We start from the raw sequence: 16112 nt of genomic DNA, 5'->3' as shown, positions 1-16112 counted from the left end.
GCGGGGGTCTTGGGGAGGGGAGAGAGTAAAAGGGGGTGATGATGAAATATCCTTCATTAACGGCTGCCGTTTGTAGGTAGGAGCGCTCTGAGACGGGAAAAGACACCAAAAGAAGAAATCAGGGCCTGTTTCATTGGCTCAGCACTTATTTACAAGTTAGCTTGATGTGATGCTACAAATAAGAAGTTGTGAAAATATTTGTAAAACTAATCAGAGGTACTCAATATCAAACTAACTCCGATTCAAGTGCAATCAGGTAAATTGCTTGTGGAGCTCTGTACTGTTCGACATCACATCCTCCCGCATCAGAAACTGTCCAAGCACCACCGTCACCTGCTGATCTGTGTCACCACACTGCTGCATGTTGTCAAACACACCACTTTGTAATAATGCACAGGAAAACAAACACCGCCCAATAAACTAACTTCATCCATGATTACTCGACTTGTCGCTAATCGTCTCCTCATCAGTGACAGTTTTTTCTTCAACTATGTTTATGGGTCTTTCCCTGCACAGCTGATGAAGGAAGAAAAGGTGCCAATCTTTAATTAGACGTTTTGCACATAATATATGCAAACAAGCTGTTCTGCATCCAAACTGTTGCATCAAAATCCTTTTCCCCTATGAAGACTCGAATAATTTTCTGTTCAGTGAAACCATTGTGCACACATTCGCGTACACACACACCCACACTCTTTGCCATGCAACTTTGATTGCCTGTTCGCAGGAAGGTGATATATAGGTTTTCAGCTCAACTTCACTCCCACAGAGTCCTGAAAACATATACAGAGGCAGCAGCTACTTCCTGAATGTGCTTCTTAATGCCCGGCAGCAGTCAGTGCATCACCTGCTAGCCTCGATACACTACAAACTCTGGAGGCACTCATCATTGCTGGAGACACGAGCAGCATTTTATTTTTATCGGATTGTCAAATCATCAGAATTTCATTTCTAATATTTTCTTGTTGGTGAGGATGGGTCTGGAGCTAACACGAGTGCGGAAATCACTTACAGCATTGTCATTGTGCTGAAAAGCACAACCCAGCAATTTTTTTTGGTCTGCAAGTAAGTTGCTAATGGAAGTTAAATTCCAAAGTCAGCAAAAGAGTCACAAAAGTTTAGCGAAACAGTCTGTTTACTGTGCAGCTGAGACAACCAAAACACACCTTGAAACAGGGTTATAAGAAACTATATTAAACATAGTTCTACTTTCAAATACTTTCAATGAAAAATCAGCAAATATCATCAATAATCAAATAAGTAGATTCGTAAAAGCATTGTTACCTGTGATACTATTACTGCATCTGTCTTATGTGTACAAACACTATCTATCCATTTAAGCTTTGGGACACACAGTGATTATTATAATAAAGCTTCATGAAGACATGATAGCAACATTTAATTACATTAGTTGACCTAGCATTTGTAGCATCGGCCGATAAAAAACCTTTGTTACATTATAGTCGGTTTATCCACCATCATGCCTCTGTTCTGGAGACATTATGTTTTGGGTTGTCTATCTGTCCGTCCGTCTGTCCATCATATTCTTGTGAACATGATATCTCAAGAAGGCGTTGAGGGAATTTATTCAAGGTCACAGTGACCTTGCAAAACTTTATTTTTTTTCCTTATGAAAATTATATCTTGAGTATGGCTGTGTTTTCTAAACCCTTCTTTCACTATATGAGGACTTGTGATTTCGGAGACAGTCTATGACTCGAGAGAATCTGTTCAAGCTTGGCACAAATGTTCATGTTGACCCACAGATTATTGATTTAATTTGGGCGGTCAAAGATCAAGGTCACAGTGGCATCACAAAATAGCTCTTTGGCCTCTTAAACATGATCTTTCAAGTCTGTCTTTAGGGTTTTTTGTTCTGACCAGTTGTCACTTAGAATCAGAGTATTGATAGGGTTTCTGTGGTCAAAGGTAAAGGTCACATTGATCTCATATGAGTCTGTAAAAAAAAGGTATAGACTGAAAATGCACTGGTTGCTGGAGGTAATTCCAGTAAATATAAAAATACAGCAGCTTTGAATAAAAGGCTATATAAATACATCTAGATGTATTTCATTGCAGGTTATAAAAGCAATGCCTAGATTATTGTTTTGTGTTTATCTTCCAAATCTGTTGTTTTCAGACACCTTGTTCGACAGCCACAATGCTGCATGCCAAACAGCTGAAAAGGCAGCGCTTCGAGTGCTCTGCATTCATTGTGGTTACACACCCCTGAGAAAGTTATTACATTATTGATTACCAGACTTTTTAACCACTGCCGGTCTCCTAGCTAGAGCTAGAGACTCAATTGATTTCTTTCATGCAGCTTTTAGACAAAAGGTGGTGCAATCTATTGAACCAGTTCACATAGCAGAACTTAATTTTTCCAGCTTTTTCAGGGAAATAATAGTTTTAATATTCTGTGTCTCTATTTGCCACCTTTGTACATGGCCACCTCTGCCCCCCCCCCCACACACACACACACTCTTTCCTCGTTCAATAATGTTTTTGTTGTGGTTTGACCACCGCTATCACACTGAGCCTTGAGGACAATGTGTCTCTGCTTCTGAAATCCTTTTATGAGGAGATTGTTCTGCAGCTTCCCGCTCCTCCGACAATTCTGCTGGCAATCCCTGCACTGTGTTTTCTCCCCTTTATCTCAGTTAACTTTTTCTTCTCTCATACAGTTAAGTTAATTTCAAGTTACTCCAGTTTCTGAAATATTTCGTACACCGTGGAGAAGGTAAACAACAATGTTTTCTTGTGAATAGTAGGTGTCCCCTCACTAGGTTTCCTCTCCACAGGGCTTCAGATGTCACATTTAGCAGACCCCCAAAGAATATGATCCGACACAAGATAGAAAATAATAGCAAAACAACACACCACAACGCTTTAAGCATGGCTGGTGAATCAGACTAATTAGCAGCCTAGCGCCTGGGATCTTTAGTTAGTCATCTGAGAAGCCCATTAAAGGCCCCCCTCTCATCCACGCTCTCTTTTGCTGTCTCACTCACACAGTAAATCTTTTTCAGAATAACCAATTTGAATTCATTAGATTCTCAATCTTAAAACAGTTAGCCTAATTTCCGGCCTCTCTGTTTTTGCACTTTCTCTGTTTGGGTCACTGGGATGTTAAATCGCAGTTGTACAGTATATCTTGTCATTTAATGGTAACAGCATAATCACAGTGCAATGAAATGGCAGCATTATGGGCTTTATTGACTGCTAATTTACACTGTTGTTTCTTGGTTGCCTCATGGGGCTCTTTCATTTTCCTTAAAGTGTCATTATGGCTTATTTATCTCGCTGCAGTCAGCAGCCTTTAGTGTGTACATGGGACGATGCGTGGATGGATGTATGGTTAGATATTAGGTGCATGCATGGATGGATAGATGGATGGATGGATGGATAGATCGATTCATTCTTGAATAGGTAATTGGCAGATATTTTGATGGATACTTGGTGAATATTATTATTATACGGATGATACTTGGACAGGAATGTGGATGGATGGATGGATGGATGGATGGAGGTGTGATTTGGATGATTTTAATCTACCTTGAATAACTGGATGGATTCTTGAAGTAATGGATGTCTGAAAATGGTGGTAGTCATTGTCTGAAGATTACAGAGGAATGGATTTTAAATCAAATAGATGGATTGATATTTGCATGAATGGATGTCTGAAAAGGTTGACTGACGAATATTTGTAAGGATGGATGGAAGGGGGATGAATGAATCCTAGATAGTCATTGATGGATGGATAGATAGTTAGTAGAATGAGTATATGTTGAATAGATGGATGGATACTTGGACGAACCAATTTCTGAAATCTTGATTGATGGATGGCTAATTCGTTGGAAACATGGGTGGAAGAATAATTGGTCGGATGGATGCAAGGATAATAACATAATTCCTAGATCCTCATGGATGGATGGATGATGAAAGAAAGGATGGATGGGTATTTGTATGATGGATAGATTAGGAACAAAGAGAGAGAAAGCTATTACCCGGACACCAAGATCAGCAGATGCTTTGTACATTTTCAGGCTTGGATGAGTCACAAGCCCAAAAAGGACTGTACTGTGTGCATTGCATGTCTATATACTGTATTGGTACATTGCGCCTCTGTCACTGTCTCCGAGCAGCGCCTGTTGTCTGTGGGTGAACACCCTAAGTGTTGTATTATGGCTATTTCTGTCGAAGGAATGTTTTTATTTTCGAGCAAAAGGCCAAGTCACAAAATATCAGTGCCACACACACACACACACACACACACAGATCAAGTATCTGCCTGTCCTGGTACAACCTTAGCCAAAATCAATATGACAAGGAACATTGCTATTCCAATCATGGCCAAGCCTATTCTCCCTGTTTACTGTAGGCGCTGCGTCTCGAGCAAACACTCACTTTAAACACTACCTCTGAGGTGTCGTATCAGTGAAAGCGGACACAGTTCTCTTAGGGCTAATGCCATGCACATATTTAGTCGTCTTATTTTGATGCATTAAACGGTAGTAGGAAGGTGAGAGCAGGAGAATGGGCTGGTGCTCATTATGTGGGTTCCTGCCAGTCTGAATGCTCCCTGCTGAGAGCGAGCTCTGCTAAACTGAGACCCAGAATTCAAAGCAACGCTATCTAGATACAGGCCCCCGTCTGACTCACACAAAAACAGAGCTGTATAGTTAACGTCAGCTGCCAGTCAAGTCCAAACTCAGACCAACTTATATCTGCAGTTCTCTTTTGGTCCATCATGTGTTTTTTGGCCACCAGTGATGGAGGAGGTGAGAGCATCTGTTCCGTTAATCTGTGGGGGCCAGTCCTCCCCAACACCCCCTTTTTTCCCTCTGAACTCTCGAGGACGCAGCTCGGATATCGAGCCCCGGCTCCAAATCTAACACGCTGCAGCGAGCCAGCGAAATCACTAGGTGTCCACCATCTGTGTGGGTGACCTGCCAAATGCCATGTCATTATCATCACCATCAGTCAAACTAGCATCGGTCTCTGTGTGAATCTCTGTGTGTGTGTTGTTTACGCCCAATAATAGCACATACATTCCTGTAAATGGTTTTCACGTGCATGATTGCGCCTCAGGTCTTCTGTGCGTGTCAAGTTGCTCTTTATTTAATCCCCATGGGGAGATTCGTCCTCTGCTTTTTGACCCATCCTAACTATTTAGAAGCAGCGGCAGTGCCTGAGGACCTGCTCTTTTCCTGAGGTCGGCGCCTCGGTCAAGGGCAGCTGCAGGAGTGTAACCTTTTACACCCTAATATACTGAGGACTGCAGTTTGTGTCCTCTGTCCCAGGTATGGTTGTTGTTTGGCTACTAAAGCAAGGAACCTTTATGTTTCAATTAACCTTATCATATTGCTTTGAAATATATTCTAGGAAAACAGATTACATTTGTCATTTGTAATTGTGTTGTGCAATTTACATTTTAAATGCCTTTGATATACTGTACAGATTCTACAAGGTTAATTTAAAAGAAGTAGGTAGTAGTAGCTGTGCATCATTTTGCCGAGGCAGAATTGGTGATCATGTATCGTGTTGTGTGCCCTTGTGTGCGTGCAAGCTGTGCATGTGTGCGTATATGACACCTGACCAGTATTCAGCTTCCCATCTGTTGTGGAGGCTCTGGCTGCGGCTGCTGTCAGATGGCGGATCTGATGCAGAGCTCATATCCTGGAGTCTTACAGCTCCAGCATGTTACCTTTGAGTGGAGTCTATCTTAGAAAAATACAATTCTGGACACTGGGTTGTTCATCACTGTCCTCTCTGTCAGTGGCGAAACTACCGGGGTGGCAAGGGGTGGCAGCTGCCACCCCCCAAAAAATGCTTGCCACCCCACTTGCCACCCAGGTTGTTAGAAGTGTCTCCAATATACATTTATTGAATGGTATTATATTTTTTGCTACTGAAGCTGTTGATCTCATTGGTAACTTGTTTAAGTTTAAGAACTAAAATCTTTATGTCCCCCCTCCCCTGTAAAATGGTTGAGTCCATGAATCCTATTTGCTCTCTTCTCACCGTGCGCATCTGCCGCTTCATTCAAATGAAGACAGAAACGGTTTGAAAGCCAAAGAACTGGAGACAAGCCAACTTTACGCTTGCAGTGATGAAAAAGGGTACAGTACAGCTGAAACTTGAATCAAGAAAATGTGATGGGTGGTCATATGTGATAGACAATTCCGTTGTAATTTCATCGTTTATTTAATTGCTAGCTTGCAAAAGTCGATAGGACTAGTAGCTAGCTCGCTATACAGCTGCATTAAAATGTGAGAGGATGACTCGGTTATATGCTATAGACCCTATTGTGTATGTGGTATAAAGGCTGGGAGGAATTTCGAATTATAAATATGTTAACTGTTTTCATTAGCGATTGGTATAAATAAATACATATAGACACCAGGCATGTGTGTTTCCAACAATAAAAATACTTGACTTGACTTTGTGTGTGTGATTTGCCACCCTTGAATTTAACTTGCCACCCTTCTGCCACCCCATGTAAAATTTTCTAGAATCGCCACTGCTCTCTGTGGATATTCCTCTTGTTGGAGACTAAAGGAATCAAAAAGTACATATGGCTGAAGGGCATGTCTCTTCTACGCTGAGTTTATTTTTCGACTGAAGTTAAATATTCACTATTTCCCCCCAAAAAAACTGAAGTTCAATGTATATACTTTATTATACAGTTGAATATTAAAATCTTGTTAATCATCTTCTAGACCAGACGCGTACAAGCCTGACTCTGCATTTAAAATGGCAAATGGTCAAGCTTGAATAAACTGTGGGCTAAATCGATATTGTGTTATATCAGTCGGCAATTTGTCATTGAATGTTGTGAATTTGTTTACGCTCAGTTTATCTTGAGCTAATGCCCAAAAATGATGTTTGTTTATTTTGAATTGGTGAACTCCTCTAGCAGCTATAAGAATTATGACTTTTGTTAATAGGACCATTGGATGACGTTGTGTTGATAAAGATCCACAGGGTGGATAGATGGGTTAACACAATTTTGATTGTGATACGACAGACCACTGATCTCTGTTCCAATGGACAGTCCTATGGCGATAATTTCTTTGAACCATTACCGCGATTGCAGAAGTAACTAGAATGGTGCTCAGTAGAGTGCATACCTCCTCCAAAGCATGAAGCCTGAAGCCGAACCAAATGGCCCACACTCATACATATCAATCACCTTAATATACCTGATTTTTCCCATCAAGATTCATGAATTATTCCCTGGGAAATCTGTGAAAAGTCTAAACTACCTTACCCTGAGTCTGCTCCTTTGTCCATCGCAACCCCAAAATGTAATGGCTTCTTCTTTGGCCCACGCTCCATCCTTACACCTCCATCCTTTCCTTGAAATATATTCAGTAGTTTTTGCGTAATCCTGCTGAAAATCAAACAAACAGATGGGGTTGAAAACATAACCTTCTTGGTTGAGGTAACAAGGAGAAAATTGAATTTAAGGCATGATGAGTCTGTGCCAGTAACCTTGACTGATAATTACGTTCTTTAAAATTCAGTGTCAGATCTGTTATTTGTGCAACAGTAATTTGTGACAGGTTTTGGAGACACTGTCAAATGTCGTCTTGAAGAAAAGGTCATCACAACAGTTGTATTTTACTTTTCTAACTTTTTTTAAAAAACTTTTGTGGTTTTACTTGTGCTATAATTTGATTTTATTGCAGGATTTTTAAAGTTAAAGCACAAATCAATGATACCATATACAAAATACATAAGAGAAACTATTGCATTCTGTTGTTATTCACATCCCTAAATGTGTGTAATGCAAACAAAGCCAGCTTCAAAGCTACATGAGATTTTTTTTTCAATCTAATTTAAATGTTTTATTGACATTTTTATATGTTATTCCTAAATTTCAAGTGAGTTACTGGAGCAGAGCCTGCCAGGCGGCGTAGGCAGTATTCAAAATTCATCTTAATACAACTCAATCACCTCAATCTATGGAGTCCCCGGCGATGAGGGACCTGGCCTTCTGGCAGTGTTATTCTATTATAGAGCAGCTCATGAAAAAAACAACTTCCTCTCTGCTCATCCCCAAAATAAGATTTCGATTGATTAAATGCCACTGTTGGAAGGGAGCATCATCAGATTTGACCAAAGTCTCTCAGCGTGTTGCCACAGCCTCAAATGGGTGGAGTTCAGAGAAAGTCTGGGAGTGGGGGAATAAATGGATGGAGAGGGACGAGCTGGAGGGAGGCGGAGGAGGAGGATGAATGCATAGTGGAATGGAGAAAGATGGATAAGAGGGGACAGAGGAGGAGGACGGAGGGGAAGGAGCGAAACAGCAAAGGTGATGGATTGTGGGAAGGTTGAGGGGGCGATGGAGGGGTGCAGAGAGAAAAAGTGAGATGGGAGAATTCTGCCTGATCTGCAGCATAATCATCCCATGTGTCTCCATCTGGCTTGGCAAAGACATCATTAAGGAAACCCGAGGTTGTCTGGGTTCACAGAGCCACCAAGGCTCAGCCACGCCGCCTTCCCTCCTGCCACTCAATTTGTATAATTTACCTCCGTTCCGAAGCTCTTTTGTCAAGAGTCAGTTTGACCCCTGATGTGCAGGAGTCAGAAAGTTGCGTCTAAATGAAATGGATGGCTGAGAGACTCCCCGCGAGTGTGTGGCCAGTCAATAGCCAGGCAGGGAGATGCTGATGCTGATTCTAGGAGATGGCTACACTTCGAAGGAGTTATTTAGATATGCAGGAGGAGCGAGAGGGGAAGACACAGAGAGAGAAAGAGACAAGAAAGGAGTTGATGGGAAGAAAATGATAAGTTGAAGTATGCCCTTCCCTGAGGTTCAAGTGACCCCAGACTGAAGGGATGCTCAGTGGCATGCATTCTCCTCTGACTCCTCTGGAGGAAGTTGTACTCCGTGCTTATGTTTCATACTCCATCATGATGAGGCTGCACTCTAAAGGAGGGAGGAATGCGGGAACAGAGGCGGAGAGAGCGTATGGTGCAGCGGAGGAGTGATCACCCAGCGTATAGCTGAGGGATGAGAGCCGGACGGGTATTTTATTTTGTCAATTGGAGTGTGCAAATGGAAATGTCAGAGCGGCTGGAAAACGAATGAATCTGATAGGAGAGATGCCACCTCTCTCCTCGAACGCCTGATCAATTGCCATTGTCTTTTTTGGCCGCTGATGTTTTTTGTTATTTTTTTGATTGTTTTCCCCTGCCTGGCCGGGCTGTTTGCAGTTAAGAGTTTCATGGTGAACTTTGAGTCAAGGAAATAAAGGAATCGATCTCGGGCAGGAATCAATGCTTTCATCTGTTACTTACAAGTCTGGGCCTGTGAAAAAGTGATTTTAGATTAGAGTTCTCCAGCTCCGTTAACAAATAAAACATAAACAAAAGAAGCCGTGCCATCCCCTGAACAATTTGGTCGCCTGTGCCGCAGTTAAAAGTGTCAATTTAGTCGGGCTTATTTCCACACTTCCATTCAGTCACAGACACGCCGAGACTAAAACTCCCTAACAGCAACGACACGACATAAGTTTTCTCATTTAAGTTAAGCAAGTAACTTCCTTCACCTTGCAGCGTTTTTGTGCATCAGTGACACAAAGTGACAGATGTGCATAGCTTAAATTTAGACTGACAATGATCCGGTGCGTCAGGGCTCGGTGCTTGTTCAGTCACAATTTCTAGTCACTTGATGAGAGTCTGGGAGCGCTGTGCCGGATGAAAGGAAAACCTTGCATTTGCTCTATTCTATTTTGACAAGCGGGCTAATTTCTGCCCAGGGTCATCAATATTCCTGACACTTCAGTGGTGGCATAAATATAGAATGGATGTCCCTTTGTTGTGCTTGGGGAGATACACGTCTACGAGCATCAACAGAAATCACTTGGATCTGTTTGTTAACTTGTTCAGTCAGTCGAAGAGACTGTCACAGCTCCCTCCGGAGTCTGCTTTCAATATCATGCATCATAAACAATATCCAATTTGGACTATTGAACTATGAAAATACACTGCACAAGCAGGGGGAGGGAGCTGACAAGAAATCAAGCAGTTTTATGAGCGATGAGTAAAAGGAGGGAGTGGTTTGGGTTCAAATTAATGTTGCAGTGTGATTGTTTTCCTTAACAGTAGGACAAGAATACACAACAACAAAAAATTCCACTCAAAAGCAGTCAAGCCACACAAAATTACACACACTCATAAATATTAGTCTCCTGAATAACACTATTTTTTTCATAAAGATATCAGCAATAGTTATTGAGTAATTCAAAAAAAAATTGTAAAAGAAAAAAACAAACACAATTTGCTATGTTAATAAGGGTGAAAAATATATCCTGGGTCTATCTTCTTAATCGAAATATATCATTTGTTGAAAGGAAGTTTTTTTGTCACTGTACATTACCTTAACAATGATCACTTCCCTTTTTTTTTTAAAATACAACCTAAAAAGCTCACAACCTAAAAAGCTCTCAATCCACATCTTTAATCCAAACTGCTTCATAATTTATTGGGTTCTAAATCCCATTCTTCCACCAAGTTTCTTAAAATTGATTAATAAGTAATCAAGATAATAAAGGTTTATCATTTGAAACAATTTTGGAGTTAAATCTTACCCTTTAGAAGAGTGAATCCCATAAATAATGTGACTTTGGTTGAGTAACTTCAGACTCTCTGTTTGCTGACTGCTGTGGGGTTAAGACCTCCTTGTTCTGTCCCATTCCTTTAATCGTATCCCCCTCATTACCTCAGTTCCCCTTTTGATTTGGATCAGGCTCACCAACCCCTTTTACCTTGCTAATCTTTCTTTACAGTTTCGAGACGAAATTTGCTCACAACCTCTATTTAAAGCTAACAGGGACAAGTTGGCAACAAGCATTTTCCTGGTCTAAATAGAAAGGCAATCGGGACAGAAATAGTCTTCTTCTCAGAGTCGAGACTCAGCGAAGAGCCTCTCACGCTAATGGCCCGGAGGACTGAGAGAGGAGAGCCAGGCCCTTGTTATCGCACATGTTCTTTTGGACGCACTTCAGAGGACTGAGGAAAGCTTTCTCTTTCTCACAGAATTGATAGGGCCTACAAATGGCACCCATCTTCACACAGCCGGTCACACAGCGAGTTCATATTCATATATATATATATATTTCACAGGCTTTTCCATGACAGCCTTTTTTCTTCTTGACTTATCTAAACATATTCCAGTAGTACGCCCTCACAAAATGATGTGGCAGCTTTTCTTTCCCTGGTGAGAGAAAAACACGGCTTCCAGAGAGAATAATTTGTTATTGGGAGAATAATGAATGTAGTGGTATTCCACAGTCTGTTACCGATTCCAGCATTAACATAATATCATTTAATAGGTCACTCCGATTCTTTTATTTCATAGGCGAACAGCTTTCAGTCAGTAGAAACCTTGTACTGGATGCGTACATTATGGAGGAGAGCAGATTGCCAGACTGTTAACTTCCCCGCTCTCTTCATTTTAATTGCAAATAATCTTGATGGATAATTTATGTAAAGCACAATTATCATCGATATGAAACGGTCATTCGTTTTTTTTGCCTTGATCAAATCTAAACGGGGGGATTTGTCTTATTTGGAGATGAGAGGAGAAAAGCACAAAAATCAACACAGAGGAAGGAGGGAGAGGGGAAAAACAGATAATGAAGATCAAACACAGGGCCTTGGTTTTTCGTTATTGTAGTTTCCAGGGAAGCGTGTAATGAACTGAAGGAATCCGGGTGTTTTGTGTAACCTTACTGTGAGCCACATGCTGCTCCGCCATGTCTGGTACCACACAGAGCTGCCACCCACTCATACAGAGTGCGGGGGGGGGCTGGACAAATGATTGATGGTAGAATGCAGCCATTTGCTTGTTTGTTTTAGGAACAGGTTTAACATATTGTCGAAAACAACTCTGACGGACAGCAGGGGGACGCATACGGAGACAGCTTTTCCTGAAACGGAGGAGCATCGTGTGCTTGCGGTGCAATCAGCAGGCACAGGTATCTGCAGTAATTTGCAGCATTGCCAGAGCCGCAGGTGTTCCTCCACCGAATGGCCCCCATGAGCCTCGACCCCCATCCAAGGAAATCCATCCCTCTCCCCGTCCAACATCATTAGATCAAAGAACAAGGCCACCCGTTAGGATGACAGACAAGCTGAGCCGTTTTATTTAGGATACCCCCCCCCCCCCCCCCCATGTGCTGCTTCTGGTTTTCTCTCATTCACACATTCTCTGAAGCGTTGTATGATGCTGACAGAAAATACCACATCTAAAGAATTCAAATAAGTAAAGGAAAGGTAAAGTTAGCTATTTTCACCTTTAAGATGCCCTTCAAAACGCCATATTAAGACATCAAGTTTAATGATGCAACCTTAAAAGTTATTGAATGTGCTCACATTTTAAGTCATGTCCTTAATACACACTTCGATCTAGTCCGTATTTAGAAATAGCTCAAATCTGCTTCATGAGGAGGTTTCATTTCATAGTTAGAATGATTTAATGTCCTGTACTGCTGAAATGAAAACAGTCAGTGGTCTAGGAAGTACTCAAACATTTCACATTTCTAAAATGTACTCAATATAAATATATCTTGCTTTTAAATGTACTTTAAAAATAAAAGTACTTGCAGACTGTATCCTATTCCCTAACTTAAAGCTCTACTACATAAATAACGGTGCATTCTGTATGGAATATATATTATTTATTATATTTGTACAACAAATTATAATAGTTTCTATCATATTACCATTACATCCTTTCGGTGCAATCAGATAACGTGGTAATTATGACTGTTGATCATTTTACTGTTGCTTTCATATAAACTTTAGAGTTAATAAATGCCGAAGCAGAATGTGTGAGAATTTACAGGAACATTTTAGCTGATTAACATTTTGCTTGCCTGGATCTACTAAATCTATATTTGAGGAATATGAACCAACACGTTGTTCATGCTCTAATAGGATTACTAAATTTCTCTCCTCATAACTGTATTCATTAAGTCCAAGCTGTGTTGACTCATCACTAACTAGGTTGACAGACAAACAGTGTGCCAACAATCTAAACGCAAAGCTGGTACTGTTGTGTTTCTGTTGCATTTTTTTCCTCTGGCATGCGGCTTTGCGGTTTGGTTGTTGATGTTTGTCGTTATTGCGACCAAATTGCTCTATTTGTGTTTACTTCCCTAAGAAAAGCTGCATTTTATGTCTTTGTAATCGTTGAAAAATCACAAAAGTCTCAGTTATGGTGGAAAATAGCAAGCAAAGAAAAAAGGTGATTTTAATGAGACACAGAATTGTTTTCCCTGTATGTTTCTGTATCTTAACAGAAAGGATTGTTGTCAAATGGCTGCTACACAGCATTTTAAAATAATAACACAACCTCCTCTATTTGTTAGATTAAACATAAAATACGTTCCTCGTCGTTTTGCATTCCCTCCTCTCACATGCATGCTCCTTTTCCTATGTGAAAAATGTTGACAGTTGGCAGAGATGCTCCATCAATTTGACCAGTGCATAATTAGCAGTGAAATGAGCATGTACTCATGCTGTTGCAAATACCAGTTTTATATACATCCATTATTTAAAACAAAAACATCCCAGAGACAGGGGTACTTTACCTCAAGGCTCCATTGAGCAACTATTACCTAACTCTTCCTGAAACCGGCAGTCATCCTAATGGAGATGGAAGTCTGCAGCAGGTCTCTCTGTTACAGTGGCTGAGACGTCTCCCACAAGCGCATTAATGGAAAAGGACGAATGGAGAGGTGACAACACAGCTACAAATGCAACAACACAAATGCAAACACCACAACACAAATGCAAAAGCCACAACACAAATGCAAAAGTGATAACCCAACTATAAAAGTCACAACACAACAAGCTACACAACGTAAAACACAATCACACTTGAGGTGATTGACAAGGGATGTTGATAATGACACAAGCAAAGTTAGGGGACGGTCACACCTACCAGCATCGGAGGTTCACCAAGGATGAACTCCAAGGGAAACCATGCTGCGATTAACCTCCCTACAGGAAGCTAATGTTTTATTTGTATCCTCACTTGTGTTAATTGGAAGTGAACTGTAGGAGAATGTTTGACACTAAAACCTTTGTGTTTGTGTGACCAGGCCCTTTGTTACTGTGGTCAAGTGAACCAATCAAGCCAACAGTCATTTAAAACGTAATGCTTGCATACTCAAGGTGTTGGGTACCGTTACACCTTCACTACATTGTGAATGTTTTGATGTTGTGAGGGTTAGACCTTTGTGTTGTGGCACCTGTGTTTGTATTTCTCTTCAATACGCTTGTGTGAGACATCTCGGCCACCGTACTTAATAGATGGAGCTTAGTGACACGTTATGTAAACAAGTTATGAAGCAGTACTTACACAGATGGACTATAAGTGTAGGTGGCTCCTCCTCCATCTCACACCGGGACTTTAATGCTCAGTGATGATTGATGCCGGCTGCCATCAATATCGACAGTCTCCACTGCGCTAATGAATCTGATGAGGACGACATCGCATGTTTGCCATGACAACGCTTTGTTGAAGAGACTGAGAGTGTTCCTGCAGAGTGTTCCCCTCCGAGCAGAGTGCCTCACCATGTTCTTTTCCCCCACTCCATCATTAAAGTAAGCACATGCATGTGAATAACTCATTAGTCCCTGCATTGATCCGACTGTGGGACAGGCTGCATGCACACTTCACAGAGGAAGCAGCAGCGAGACAAAAGCGGGAGGCAGCAATCAATCAGTAGCCCAGGAAACCAATCATCTGTTTGAGAACGGGTCTTCCAATTAGCGGGAAAGCCCTCTGCGGAGTCACATTATCCTACATTCAATCCAGGTTGATTTTTCATTCTGGCCCACGCTGGGACTCCCAGTCGTGAATTTATCAATATGTTGGCTTACTTACCCTGAGAAGCATCTGATTTGCATGGCCATCTGAGTCAACGGGCTCCCTTTTTTTTTATATGTGGAGTTTCAGTGATGTGTCATGCAAATTGTGAATTGGAGGAAGAATGCAAATGTGAAGGCAATTCTCATCCCAAATGCGAGTTCAAAGAGGAAGTGACTAATCGCAGCTGGGTTTTCTTGGGGCACTTTGTCTGTATGTAAATGGAAAACGCGAGCGTATAGATGTGTTTCCGTGCCGCTCTTAAGTGTGCCGCGCATCGCCTGGAAGGAAAAAGGGCATCACTTTTAGCGGCGCACGTTGGGAGTGATGGTTATTGGAGTGGAAATGGAGACAGGAAGAAGACAGACAGAGCAGAAACACACACACACACACACACACACAAATGGCTTTTGACTGGTTGCGCTTTGACGAGTCGTGGCAAATCGGCCGGGACATTCCGTCTCTACTTTTCAGGAAATGCACGGCAATGCATGTTCAGAATTGTGATGCACTGGCTCACTGATGATATATGAAAAATTCACCTGTCATCGGCACTAACGTCAGCTCCGAGGGACGGGGCTCATAATAACTTGCATCCGCCGCGGAAAAACTGGTTGCTTTAATTAATACGAGGTCTGAGGGGACAATACATTTACATTCTGTCAGGTTAGAAATCCGCTCTTTTTTTTCATGATCCATAGGTCACCCTGTTGTTTCTCCAATATTTGTCTTTAAAGGCCTCTTAAAAGCAACCAGTGGCATTAAGCACATTGCTAGCAGCAGGACTGTAAATGCACGTTGACATTTCACTTTTCATTGCTATGTGGCTGCCTCCAGCTACACCGGCTGACCAATGTGGAAGTTTGTAATTTTAAAAGGCTAATAATTCAAACGTATAAAAGTGCCGGTAGCAGCTTGATCGTAGTTTGCTCTCTGCAGCCTTTGCAGAGCCGAAGGATTTTTCTGTTATCTCGTCTCAGATAGAGGAAAAGTTAGATATTTAAAACCCTAACCCTACAGCATGAAGGTTTATGTTTTCACCCAGTGTTGTCAGCAAGATTGTGAGATAGGACATTTTTTTTCACTTGAATTTACCCATAAATCAGTCCCATAATTATGATTTTTTTTTTTCATCAAGATCCATGAATTGCTCTCTTCGAAATCATGAAAATGTTTAGATGTCTCACATTGCATTCTTCCACCAATTTCCTGGTAAACTATT

Source organism: Platichthys flesus, chromosome 23 (assembly GCF_949316205.1).
Source record: "Platichthys flesus chromosome 23, fPlaFle2.1, whole genome shotgun sequence".
Taxonomy (NCBI): Eukaryota; Metazoa; Chordata; class Actinopteri; order Pleuronectiformes; family Pleuronectidae; genus Platichthys; species Platichthys flesus.
This window is presented reverse-complemented; position numbering follows the sequence as displayed.